This window comes from Schistocerca piceifrons, chromosome 3, assembly GCF_021461385.2.
Source record: "Schistocerca piceifrons isolate TAMUIC-IGC-003096 chromosome 3, iqSchPice1.1, whole genome shotgun sequence".
Taxonomy (NCBI): Eukaryota; Metazoa; Arthropoda; class Insecta; order Orthoptera; family Acrididae; genus Schistocerca; species Schistocerca piceifrons.
This window is the reverse complement of record NC_060140.1, coordinates 273,480,906-273,495,462: the sequence shown is the minus strand read 5'-3', so window position 1 is coordinate 273,495,462 and position 14,557 is coordinate 273,480,906.

Genomic DNA, 14,557 nt, shown 5'->3' with positions numbered 1-14,557 from the left:
CCGGCGCTCTGCGGCACGTTTGATGTTGTTCAGCGCAATGTCAATTATTTCGTGGTGTCGTAATCGACGAGATGTAGGAAATGTTATTAATTCTTTAATTTTGTTAGGTGGTTCAGCATTTTTCAGTATAACAGACGGAGATAGCATAGTGGATTCATTTGGAATGGAATTAATTACATCTTGGAATGAGAGTATATGTGTATCCCAATCAATATGTCTTTTGTGGCAGTATATTCGGCACAGTTTACCAATTTCTTTCATTAATCGTTCACAGGGGTTCGAAGAAGCGTGGTACTTGGATATATAGATCGGAGAAATGTTTCTGGCTCGTAACATGCGTGTCCATATGGTACTACGAAATTGAGATCCATTGTCAGAAATTACTTTCATTACATGCCCTACATGAAATAGAAAATGTTTTACAAATGCTTTCGAAACAGTTTTAGCAGTAGCTTTGCGTAATGGAGTGAACGTAACAAATTTTGAAGTAAGCTCAACAGCGACAAATATGTAGCAAAAACCTCTGTTAGTTCTGGGAATCGGACCAAAAATGTCTACAGCGGCCATGTGTCTTAATTTAACAGGTATAATGGGATATAATGGAGGAATATGTGAAGTGGTGTCTGATTTAGCTTCCTGGCAAATTTTACAAGACGCTAAAACTCGTCGTATACGTTTCTCCATGTTGGTAAAATAACAGTTCTGTCTCAGTATAAGAAAACATTTTCGTGCTCCGTAATGTGCGTAGCTTAAATGAGTGTACCAAATTAATTTGTTAACCAGTTCGTCAGGTATGCATAATAACCAATTGTTGCTGTCAGGATGAGAGCGGCGAAACAAAATGTCATTGCGTACAGTGTAGTGGTTCCTAATCGTAACATTATTCTTATCTTGCCAAAGGTGTTTAATTTCTTTCCACACATTGTCTTTATTTTGCTCTTTTGCTATGTCCTGTAATGACGACGAAATAAAATTTTCAAATGCTACTTGTTGAATGTACATGACACTGAAATTTGTTTTGCAGAAGTTGGTTGCTACGTCTTGCTGATTGTCGCCGAGAGAACGCGATAGTGCGTCTGCTATAACATTTTGTGTGCCGGGAATGTGAACAATTGTAAAATTAAATTCCTGTAAATAAAGTTTCCACCTACTTAATCTGTCGTGAGTAAATTTAGCTGAAAGCAAAAATTGTATAGCTCTGTGGTCTGTGTAGACGGTGGTATGTCTGCCATAAAGAAAATGCCTAAATCTCGTAAAAGCCCATACAACACATAATGTTTCCAATTCTGTAACAGAGTAATTTCGTTCAGCGGGTGACAAAATGCGACTTGCAAATGCGATGTTTTTAATTATAGTAGAACCATCTTCTTCGATTTCCTGGAAAATGTGTACGCCTAAAGCGGTGTTGGAACTGTCAGTGGCAATGGAAAAATTTCTAGTAAGATCTGGGTGCGATAATAGTGGTGCATTCAACAAAGCATGTTTCAGGTTCATGAATTCAGAGTGTGCTTGCTTATCCCAAGACCAAATACTGTTTTTACCTGTTAACTGGCATAGTCTAGGCGTGTCTAAAGCAGAATGATGAATAAATTTGCGAAAAAAGTTAATTAAGCCCAAAAAACTGCGTAATTGCTTTTTTGTTGTAGGAACAGTAATGTCACGTAAAGCCTAAAGTTTTTCCGGATCAGGTGCAATGCCTTCTGCTGAAATTACGTGTCCAAGAAATTTTATGGAAGTTTTGCCAAAGTGCGATTTACTAAGATTAACTGTGAGTCCTTGAGCATGAAAAGTTTGCAACAGTTGTTCAAGAATCATAATGTGTTCAGACCAGTTAGCTTCTGCAATAAGAATATCGTCTACATACGTCGTAATTCTGTCCTTAAGTTCTGTCGGAAGTATAGTATTCAAACCGCGAATAAAAGCTGCAGAAGAAATAGTTAAGCCGAACGGTAGTTTGCAAAATTGATAACAGTCGCCGAAACAGAGAAAAGCTGTATATTTTCTACAATTCGGATGAAGTTGAATTTGCCAAAATCCCGATTTCAAATCTAGTGTAGAATAAATAGCTGTACCATGAAATTTCTGTAAAAGTTCCTCTAGTGTCTGTGGTCGATCTGTTTCATTAATAATAATGTCATTAATGTGACGTGAATCAAGTACAAGGCGAAGTGAGCCATCTTTTTTCTTAACAATATGTAGCGGGTTTATGTACGGACTAACTGCTGGTTCTATAATTCCTTGGTCAAGCATATCCTGCAATTCCTTTTTAACCTGTTCTCTGTGAATATATGGGATAGGATAATGTTTAGCTTTAAATGTATCGTGCTGTTTGACTTGAAATTCATACATAAATCCGGACATAGTACCAGGAATGTTGTCGAAAACTGGAGCTTGCTGTAAAAGAATTTTGTGTAATTGCGTTCGTTCGTCGTCTGTAATTGCACTACTCTCTTTAACTTTATCGGAAATCATTTGTATTACATCGTAGTCAGCTTCGTCTGGAGTATTATAGTTGTGTACGTACGTATCCGTGAACAATGCGGGATTACAGTCTATGTCACGTGTTGCGGAAATGACCTCTGTGCGGTTGATTGTTTGTTCTTCCGCAGATAATGAGTGCTGAAATTCTAAAGCAAGTTGTACATTTTCATCCTTTAACATTAAATAAGAATTCTGAAAATCAATGACTGCGTCGTGTTGTACCAGAAAATTCGTGCCTAAAATAACGTCTGTTGTCAATAAAGGCACAATCCAAAAATTAGAGTGGAAAGTATGACCTCCAATACAAAATGATAAATGCGTCTGTAATTTAACGTCTACACCTTTACTCGATACTGCTCCTTTCACTTTTGTTTTGCCTAAAGGTAACGTCGGATAAGTATTCTCTTTGTTGCACTCGTTGAAAGTCTCCTCATTAATTACTGATATAGGTGATCCGGAATCGATTACTGCTGAAAATTTCGATGAACCAATTTTAATTTCGATAACAGGATGTGAAATGGTTTTCTGAATAACTGGTCTTTCCTGTAAAAGAGTGTCTCTGATGTCGTCAAAAGTAATTACATTTTCGTGAACAACATTTTGCGTGTCTAAGGTAGTGCTTGTATTATTGCAAGATGCGTCCTGTACATTATCTAGTCAGATTCTATCTGACGTGTTATTATTATTATGAGGATTCTGTGGCATTTCGACTATTTGAACTGTTCTATTACTTCTTCCAGACGTGTTACGCTCTGGATGGTACCTACTGTCGGGTTCATTCATGAGAATATGTTCTTGCTTATGATTTTGCTGTTGGTGAGACCGACTGTTATTATGTGTACGCTGGTAATTGTGCTCATCGTTTTTACGTCTGTCGTAATATTCATTCCTATACGGTGTATTGCGATGGGAATTGAAATACTGTCTTCTTTGTACATAGTTGTTTCTCTGCTCCCGTGCGTTACTATTTGTTGGACCAGGGGCTATACGTCCACGCGGCGAAACATTAAAGCCTGGTTGACCTTGTGTATTCCATTGTTGGTTAGGTATGTTAACCGGCTGGTTTTGATGTTGTTGTTGTGAAACACCTCTATTGTTACTAAAGTGTTGTTCCTGTTGCTGAAAATTTTGACGGTATTGATAATTAGAATTTTGCCTGTTATTAAAGTTTTGGTAGTTGTCGTTCCTAAAACGTCTGTTATCTTTCCGATTGGAATTACGTCCCTGATCATAATTGCAGTACTGTTGTTGACCTTGGTTGTTACTCGAAAAGGTTTTGTTTACAAAAGAATAATCAGATTGCTGTACTTCCAAGAGCTGTGAAAGATCTCTGAATGCTGAAATGTTTTCTTTTTGCTGACCCGTTAGAAGTGACACTCGTAATGACCGTGGTAATTTGGAAATGCATAATTGTATAAGTGCGGATTCACTGTACGGTTCACTCAGGTATTGGTTTTGTTGTACCATGTGCTCAAAAAATTGCGTCACACTGGGAAAATTTGAGTTCTCGTAATTCGGCAAACTAATTAGTTGGTCTTTAATTCCGCGCTGTGTCGTCTTCGACCAGTACGCTGACAGAAAAGCATTCTGAAATTCCTCTACTGAGTAGCATTGCCTCGCGATCGGTCTCATACGAGTTGCCGGTTCGCCTTCCAAAAAACTGCAAATAAATTCAAGTTTGTGTGTTACAGGCCAATTCGGTGGAAGAGCAAAGCTAAATTGTTGAATCCAATCCAGTGGGTGAATCAGCGTTCTATCGTTTTTAAAAACTTTAAACTTTCTCACTGACAGAAAATGTTTGTAGTCGAAATTATCATCTCTGTGTGATGGAACAGGTTCAGGATCGTAAGAGAATCTATTGAACTGTGGTTGATCGGAATCTAAGTCCCGTACTCTCTGTAGATTACCCAAATTATACGCGCTGCGTGAGTCTGACACATGTTCATAAAGTGGCGTCTGTTGTGGCATGTTATTAACTGAAATGTTTTTCATCTCTGTTACTTCTTGTTGTAAATTTGATAACTTCCTACGTAACGTGTTGTTAGATGAATCGATCTCATTAATTGTCTGCTGTAAATTTTGAAATTCAGGTGTTTGGATAAATGAAACCGGTGCAGTATCGTCTGATTTATTGTCATTAGTATTTTCGATAACATCAATACGACTGGCCAATTCATCATATTTTTCAGTCAGTATTTTAACCTGATCATCGGTTTTAGAATCAGACGCATTAATCTGTTTTTGCAACTTGCGCGTAGTTTCGTTCAGTTTTTTAACATCAGCTTTGATAACATCACAATCCTGTGTTAGATCTAATTGTTCGAATCTATCTGTCACTGTTTGAATATTTACTGTGTGTGTATCTGTTTTTGATTTAAGGTCAGAAATTTCATCCCGTAATTCCGCGTTCAATTGTTCTATGGTATTAATTTTGTCGGACACTGTAGTAATATTATTGTCTACATACGTCTTCGCTTTCGCGAATATTTTACGTTTGTCCTCTTGTCTTTGTGCAGTGATTGTTTCCATGACTTGTCGTTTTACTTTGTTTTGATCCTGAATAAATCTGCGGAAACGCGTATCACTGTTCTGTATGTGCTGATTAAAGCGCTCGTTAATCTGAGTGTTCTGCTGTTCGAATTTCGCGTCTATCTTTGCGTCCATAGTGCGCGAAAGTTCTACCGTCATTGCTTTAAACTCATCCCGTAATTGTATAGCTTTTTCAGAGCATTGTTTAGCGACTCCGCTAATTTCGTCTCTGAGTGTATCTGTTGCGGCTGTTTGCATTTCTCTTAATTCCTGCGCAACAGACTTAATTTCTTCGCTATTTTTTTGTGAACAAGCCTCAATTTCTACGCGCAACTGTTCCTTAGTGTCATGGCACTGCGCAGCAACGGCTCTAATTTGTTCACTAAGCTGTCTCGAATTGTCGTCTAATTTTTCATTTAAGTATTGTTTGAGTTTTTCGTTATCTTGTTTGTTATCTTCCCTAAGTTGTCTGAAATCTTCACTCTGTTGTTTGACCTGTTCACTGAGTTGTTTAAAATCTTCACTTTGTTTGTCTAATTTTTTATTCTGTTCACTAAATTGTTGTTTGATATCTACACCAATATCGTTCTTAAATTGTAACATTATTGTCATAAATTGATTCAAATCAAATGTAGCATTACCTACTCCATTATCTGTGCTGTTTGATTGTGTACCTGGAATTGTCGCGCTTTGTGTGACCATTTGGTCATTCTGCAATTTACAAAAAGGATTATCAGTCGGACCTACACTGTCACTCACTATTTCGGAATTAAGTGAATCCATCGTACTTTCAGAACACTGTCCATTTTCATTCGAAAAATTTATCGGTACGTTACTTGAATGTTCTAAATCGGGTGTGTTAAGCTCGGCAGCGCTCATTACAATAGAGCGTTCTGCGTCATCAATCGTCGTCAAATTAGCAGACGAGACAATTGAGTTTGTTTGTTCATTATCAGGGTAAAAGTCATCACTAGTGGTTGGAATGCATTGATTGTCAGTGAACGCAGGATTGTCATCATTACACTGCGTGTCACAATTACTATTCGTCACGTTGTTTAAGTCGGTAAATTCGTTCACAATACTTCGCGATACACTATTCACAGTCTTTCGCGGCATTTTTACAATAGTCACAATTTTTCACAAAACAAATAATCACAAATGCAAAAGCAACACACAATTACAACAGAGCAAAGAATTGCCGTTGATCTGTGGAAAGAGAGTCACAAAATTAGTAAAAGCGTTGCGCCAAATCCTAATTATATCTAAGCAAACAAGAGCAGATATCTGACTGTTGTTCAAAAGACTCTCAACGAAATTCGATCCTGGACTGGGTGTCGCCAAGTGTAACCTTCCCACAAAAATTTGAAAGAAAGAAACATGACAATATTTAATTATGAATGCTAATGGACATTGCGCTAATTGTAACCTGCCCACAATGAAATGTACTGACAATGGCAACAAAAATGTGAAATACGCAATCTGACTCGAATGTAAATCCTTCAAAAAAAAATTAAAGTCCATTCAGTGATAAGGAAATTCAATTAAACCGAAACATCGGTCTTTGGCCCTGTGTAAAACAATCAGAATTAAAGTCTTACCTCAGAATAAATGGATGTCACATTTCTGCTCTTGTTGTTACGCACCGCTTGGAGGAACTGCATTGCAAATAATAATATTCTCTTTTTTTGTGATTTTACTAAAAATTTTCTTTTAAAGAAGTGGAGTGAAATGGGAAGTGCAACGAAATCTTTAATTCAATAAAAATTAAATTTTTGAAAAAAAATGCTTTTGAAATAAAAATTATTATTGGGGACTTGTTGGAGAATAGTTACAATAAATAAAATTTTTCATTATCTAATGATTATATTAATTAACAGTATACCTTATTCACCATCTTGACCAGTGTTGCCGACCGCTCTCCATGACGACTATTGGCGTACTGCACTGCACGACTACTACTAGAGTACTGCTCTCAACTAGACAGAGCTACAGACTCGCAACGACTGACTGACAGACTGAGAACCGCTCGCAACACTCGCGCGGTCAAGCGCATACTCTCTGGTCACAGATGCTACAATGCCTCGCCATCGCTGCTGCGTTACATACGTGTTTCACTGGTCGGACGAGTCTCGTTTCAAATTTTATCGAGCGCATGAACGTCTACTGGTAAGGAGACAACCTCATGAATCCGTGGATCCTCCATGTTAGCAGGGGACTGTTCAAGCTGGTGGAGGCTCGGTAATTGTCTGGGGCGTGTGCAGTTGGAGTGATATGGGACACCTGATACGTCTAGATACGACTCTGACAGGTGACACATACGTAAGCGCCCTGTCTAATCACCTGCGTTCATTCACGTCCATTGTTCATTCCGATGGACTTGGGAAATTCCGTCAGGACAATGCGACAGTCCACACGTCCAGAATTTCTGAGTTTAAACACTACCGCTGGCCACCAAACTCCTCAGACATGAACATTACTGGGCATATCTGGGTTACCTTGCAACGTGCTGTTCAGGAGAGATCTCCACCCCCTCGTAGTCTTACGGATTTATGGACAACCCAGCAGGGTTCATGCTGTAAGTTCCCTACAGCACTACTTCAGACATCAGTCGAGTGCTTGCCACGTCGTGTTGCGGTGCTTCCGCGTGATCGTGGGGCCCCTACACGATGTTAGGTAGGTGTACTAATTTCTTTGGCTCTTCAGTGTATGTATCTACTACTTTTGTAGTAAATTCGATATACGTATGCTTCAGACATTGTACAATTACTTTTGTGGAACCCTGCCTTTATACTGGTTTCCAATACTATACTGCTTCGAACGTACGTATCGCACAAGCATCGTGGACGTACGATTAGAGAAAGAAGGGCCCCTACCGAGGCATACAGAGAGTCGTTTCGCTATGGCTCTGTTTGCGAGTGGAACAGAAAAGGAAAGAACCATACGGTGGCTTGCACAGTATATACGCAGCTGTAGCTGTAGATTTTGCATCGCACACTGTAAGGTGGTTTTCACAGTATAGATGTTGATATACAGGGTGAAAAGTATTTAAACCGACAAACTCTGGGAGGTTGTAGGGGACATCAAAACAAATATTTTTCCCTAATGTCATTTTTTCCTGTGGGGATTATTTAAACCGGTGGAAGCCATATTACGCTCTTCAGTTGTTAGAGGCCGTATTACGATCTTCAGTTGTTAGAGGGCGTATTACGCTCTTCAATTGTAGACAACTTTTGTCCACCAATGTAGCAGCGCATTGTCTGTGTTTACTAACGGACCGATACACCTGGAGTGAGTACACTGATATGGTTGGTGCGTACTACGCAGCGCACCACAACGGACGAGCTGCACAGCGGGTTTATCAACAAAAATATCCTAATCGCCGTATCCTGCATCATACGACCTTTGCTGCTGTGTACCAACGTCTGCGTGAGACCGGGTCATTTAGCAGATTACCTGGACAGGGACGCCGTCGCACGGTAAGAATGCCCGCATCTCGTGGTCGTGCGGTAGCGTTCTCGCTTCCCACGCCCGGGTTCCCGGGTTCGATTCCCGGCGGGGTCAGGGATTTTCTCTGCCTCGTGATGGCTGGGTGTTGTGTGCTGTCCTTAGGTTAGTTAGGTTTAAGTAGTTCTAAGTTCTAGGGGACTGATGACCGTAGATGTTAAGTCCCATAGTGCTCAGAGCCATTTGAACCATTTGAACGGTAAGAACGCTGCAATTTGAGGAAGCTATCTTGCTGCATGTGGAGCGGGATCCTTCAATCAGCACCCGTGCAATTGCACGTAACATCAGGGCGAATCAGACGAATGTAAGAACAGTCCTTCGAGAGCAGTCGTTACATCCATTTCACTTACAGCGTGTCCACAACTTGGAACCAGTTGATTGTCCACCCAGAGCACAGTTTTCGCAGTGGTACTTGGAACAGTGTGAACGCATCCTACATTTCCATCCTCTGTGTTGTTTACCGATGAAGCAACGTTCGGGTGTGATGGAGTCTGCAAAAACAAGCACAATTCGCATGCATGGAGTGAGGATAACCCACATGCCACATTTACTAGCGCTCATCAAGTGCGGTTCTTCGTTAATGTGTGGGTCGGTGTTTTTGGGGACTTTTCAGTTGGGCCGTATCTGCTACTTAGGCTATTAAATGGCAGGCACTATGACAATTTTCTCGCCAGAGCATTGCCAGAATTGCTGGAAGACGTCCCGCTCCCTACAAGACAACGCATGTGATTCCAACATGACGGGGCGCCGGCACATTTCAGTCGTCGTGTGCGTCGATTCCCGGACCGACGATTCGCAGAAACGTGGATTGGCCTGTACCATGGCCTGCTCGATCCCCAGATATGTCCCCTCTGGACTTTTTTGTGTGGGGAGAGATACGCAACCTTGTTTACGCAACTCCTGTTGCATCAGAAGAGGATGTGGTTGCCCGGATAGTAGCAGCAGCAGGAACAATTCAGGATACTCCTGGGGTTTTTGCCCGTGTCAGACAGAACATGATCCGACTGTGTAACCTTTGTTTACGTGTCAATGGAGATATTTTTGCAAATCTACTCTAATTGAAATTGGGTTGTGTTAATGTGTTGTCTCTTGGTCATAAAACAATGGAAGAGTGTTTGTTGGTTTAATTAATTTGCCGCCAGAGAAATCTTCCTCTACCGGGTTAAATACTCCTCATAGGAAAAAATGTCGTTAGGGAAAAATATTTGTTTTGATGTCCCCTACAACCTCCCAGAGTTTGTCTGTTTACATACTTTTCACCCTATAGAGGAATTAGTTTCGGAATGATCTGTGTAGAAACGCAGTGTGAGGCTCATAAGGGTGGTCGTGCATCGCGGCCCCCACATTAGGATTAGACAGACGCCAGGCAGAAGCGCGCGGTCCCAGATGGGTGTACTCGTGGTTCGGCTATCTCCCCGTGCCTGCGCCTCCCGCAGGGAGCAGCTGATACGGTGCTCCACCCACGCGCTACGCCGCCGTCCTGCGTGCAGTCAGCGGAAATGCCAGAGCGCCGCAGCTGCCTGCCGCCGCTATCGCGGGCACAAATAGGACCCGCTGATACGTCACCAGCTGCGCAGCACGCCGCCCGCCTGCACCAGCAGAAGCTCCACCCGTCAACATGGCCTCCTGCACGTGCGACCAACTTCTGGCGACACCAACATCGATAATCCTCAATATTACGGTGTGAGGTGGAAGGTACTTCTGGTGAACGTTGCCTGTCACATTCTCAACTTTAAGAACTGATTTTCATTCGCGTATTGTTCAATCGCAGACACTCCCCGTAGAGAATTACACTACTGGCCATTAAAATTGCTACGCCGCGACGTTGACGTGCTACAGACACGAAATTTAACCGACAGGATGAAGACGCTGTGATATGCAAATGATTAGCTTTTCAGAGCATTCACACAAGGTTGGCGCCGGTGGCGACACCTACAACGTGCTGACATGAGGAAAGTTTCCAACCGATTTCTCATACACTAACCGCAGCTGACCGGCGTTGCCTGGTGAAACGTTGCTGTGATGTCTCGTGCAAGGAGCAGAAATGCGTACCATCAAGTTTCCGACTTTGATAAAGGTCGGATTGTAGCCTATCGCGATTGCGGTTTATCGTATCGCGGCATTGCTGCTCGCGTTGGTCGAGATCCAATGACTGTTAGCAGAATATGGAATCGGTGAGTTCAGGAGGGTAATACGGAACGCCGTGCTGGATCCCAACGGCCTCGTATCACTAGCAGTCGAGATGACAGGCATCTTATCCGCATGGCTGAAACGGATCGTGCAGCTGCGTCTCGATCCCTGAGTCAACAGACGGGGACGTTTGCAAGACAATAAAGATGTGTACGAACAGTTCGACGTCGTTTGCAGTAGCATGGCTGCGGTTACCCTTGACGCTCCATCAGAGACAGGAGCGCCTGTGATGGTGTAATCAACGACGAACCTGGATGCACGAACGGCAAAACGTCATTTTTTCGGATGAATCCAAGTTCTGTTTAGAGCTTCAGGATGGTCGTATCCGTGTTTGGCGACATCGTGGTGAACGCAAATTGGATGCGTGTACTAGTCATCGCTATACTGGCATATCATTTGGTGTGATGGTATGGGGTGCGATTGGTTACACGTCTCGGTCACATCTTGTTCGCATTGACGGCACTTTGAACAGTGGACGTTACATTTCATATGTGTTACGACCCGTGGCTCTACCCTTCATTCGATCCCTGCGGAACCCTACATTTCAGGATAATTAACGACCGCATGTTGCAGATCCTGTGCGGGCCTTTCTGGATACAGTAAATGTTCGACTGCTGCCCTGGCCAGCACATTCTCCAGATCTCTCACCAACTGAAAACGTCTGGTCAACGATGGCCGAGCAACTGGCTCGTCACAATACGCCAGTCACTACTCTTGATGAACTGTGGTATCGTGTTGAAGCTGCATGGGCAGCTGCACCTGTACACGCCATCGAAGCTCTTTGACTCAATTCCCAGGCGTATCAAGGTCGTTATTACGGCCAGAGGTGGTTGTTTTGGGTAATTCATTTCTCAGGATCCTTCAGAGCCGGCCGCGGTGGCCGAGTCGTTCGAAGCGCTTCACTCCGGAACGGCTCGACTGCTGCGGTCGCAGGCTCGAATCCTGCCTCGGGCATGGATGTGTGTGATGTCTTTAGGTTAGTTAGGTTTAAATAGTTCTAAGTTCTAGGGGACTGATGACGTGAGATGTTAAGCCCCATAGTGCTCAGAGCCATTTGAACCGTTTTTGTGCCTTCTGGCGCGCAGAATCGATTTTCTCTTGTCAACAAACATTGCCACCGTGGTCACGTGCTCTCGGTACGGTGTAAATTTGATTCGTAATGCATCCTATAAATTTTGAATGTCGTCATAGTGCTACTGCGGACAGTCCCTCCTTAGGTGCTTTGGATTTGGTACATGAGTTTTGCAGACACTGTAACAATTTGCATTCGATGCCTGGAATAAACTGGGTTCTTAGCATTGATGAGCAAAATGAACGGAGATCACGTCACGAGACTGTCACGTCAGCGTGTATTCACCCTGTACGTCACGCCATGTCACATCACTTCGGCATGGCACTTGTTAGAATGTGGTATCAGAATTGCAGAACTAACAGCGACAATGGTTTTTAATGGTCAAAGTGAACTTCCTAATGTACGTCCTTGGTAAGTTTTCTTTCATTTTGTAATATTCAGAGAAGTAAAGCAACATTTCTAAACATTTATTTGGTAGGGGAACTAGGTGCATACAAACACGACGGACAATTACTATAAAGGAATAAATGGTACCCGCTTACTTTATCCAATATTTTTTGTTTACTTTACTAATAACGTCCTAAAAAACTGTATTTGTCGCTTTCATTGAAGGTGACCTTTACATTTAAAACGTTATGCAATGGAAACTACTTCGCCAGCTTACGTTTTTATTCACCTGCATTGTTAGTGACAGCTCTGTTCTGTTATTTTAAAACCTAAATAATTTTTCGCTTTCAGATATGTGACCCCGTTTGTATAAGAACACTCAATGGAAAAAATACCGAAGTCGTCGTGGAACATTTGAAACTTTCTACGAAAGTAAAGCACAATAACGAAGATATCGAAAAAACAAAAGAACAGAATCTACTACTACTGTATAACATGAGTGAGCGCGACGAAAATAGGTTACCTTACGATGTTAGCAGACGACGATAGACTAAAAACTTTATTCGTGGCAAACTTTGACGTGGCGTGCCCTAACGTGACGGCCAATGTGAAACAGCATCGTCCCAAGATCACGTGAAAATTCTAGCTTAATGTTGACAACATGAGCAGTATGCAGCGCGCACTCGCAAGATACTTCTAGTCTATGGCACTCTTATCTTTCTCCACAGGGAAATCGATCTCTGAAAGCATGACTGGATCTCACACGCTCAATAGAATGCCATGTGGAACCTCTTTGAGATGCCGGATTCGGAGAGCCAATTAGGAACGAAAGTGGTGTGTGGCGTAGTAGATAAGGTTTGGATTGAATAGACAAAGAATCGTCTAATTGGAAGCTGATTCTCGCCGGCCGCAAATGTGGTAAAATCTATAAATTACTAAGCTTCTGTTCCGGAACCCAGAACCCACTCCAGCTGGAACTTGCCTGATGGTTTAAATGGTTCAAATGGTTCTGAGCACTATGGGACTTAACTGCTGTGGTCATCAGTCCCCTAGAACTTAGAACTAGTTAAACCTAACTAGCCTAAGGACATCACAAACATCCATGCCCGAGGCAGGATTCGAACCTGCGACCGTAGCGGTCTTGCGGTTCCAGACTGCAGCGCCTTTAACCGCACGGCCACTTCGGCCGGCGAACTTGCCTGATGTCTTACAGGTGCAATAGGAATTTGATACTCAATATTTCGCGTGATTATTGATCGCATTTAAAAATTAATAGTTGCCATAATCTGCCATCAAAAGGTAAGAAGTAAGACAAGCGTTACAATTGGAAACTGTGTGTTAGTCCAGAAAGGACTGAAAGCCCTCCGGAGTGGTCGCGCGGTTAGAGGCGCCACGTCACGAACTACGCGGTCCCTCTCGCCGGAGGTTCGAGTCCTTCCTCGGGCATGGGTGTATGTGTTGTCCATAGCATACGTTAGTTAGTTTAAGTAGTGTGTAAGTCTAGGGACCGATCGGACCGATCACCTCAGCAGTTTGGTCCCTTAGGAATTCACACACATTTGAACATTTTGACAGCGCGCAAATATTCGGAATTTGTTCATCCAGTATTTGAGAATGAGACCAATTAGCGACTTCCAACAAACTTTTCACATAATTTCAAACCTTTATAAAACATTTTATCGCTGAGACCTCCCCCCCCCCCCCCCCCCCACACACACACACACACAGAATGCCGACCGTTGTGGCCGAGCGGTACTAGGCTCTTCAGTCCGGAACCGCGTGACCGCTACGGTCGCATGTTCGAATCCTGCCTCGGGCATGGATGTGTGTGATGTTCTTAGGTTAGGTTTAAGTAGTTCTAAGCTCTAGGGGACTGATGACCTCCGATGTTAAGTCCCATAGTGCTCAGAGCTGTTTGAACCATCTGTTATATCCTAGCCAGTAATGCCACCCGAGCCCGCTGCCAAAAGGTTGGCAGCATCAAAGTCCGGACGCCGTCCGCATAAGCAGCGCCAGCGAGACAGCAAATCGCCGCAAGTCTGCGCGCGCCACCGCTGGCTTCTGGCTTCTTAAGCGCTGGAGTCGCGAGCGCTAGGACAGTTCTGTATTCGCCGCTCAGTTGTATACTCGCCACCGAATTGTGTACTTGCTAGTCAGTTGTGTGTTCATCGCAGCAGAGTTGTTGTTTGTCGTCAGCCGACGCTGACCTAGCCGCTCCGACTCGAACTAGACAGATTTCTGTAGACACGGAGTTCACTACAGTGTTTCTGTATCTTCGTTAATAAAGATAAGTACCTACTTTTATTTAATCAGAGTGTTTGGGTTTTCATCTTTCTGTTCACTGTTCCAGCGGACCGGTCGGCCCGCTATTAAAAGTGTGGCGGTGACTTCGTA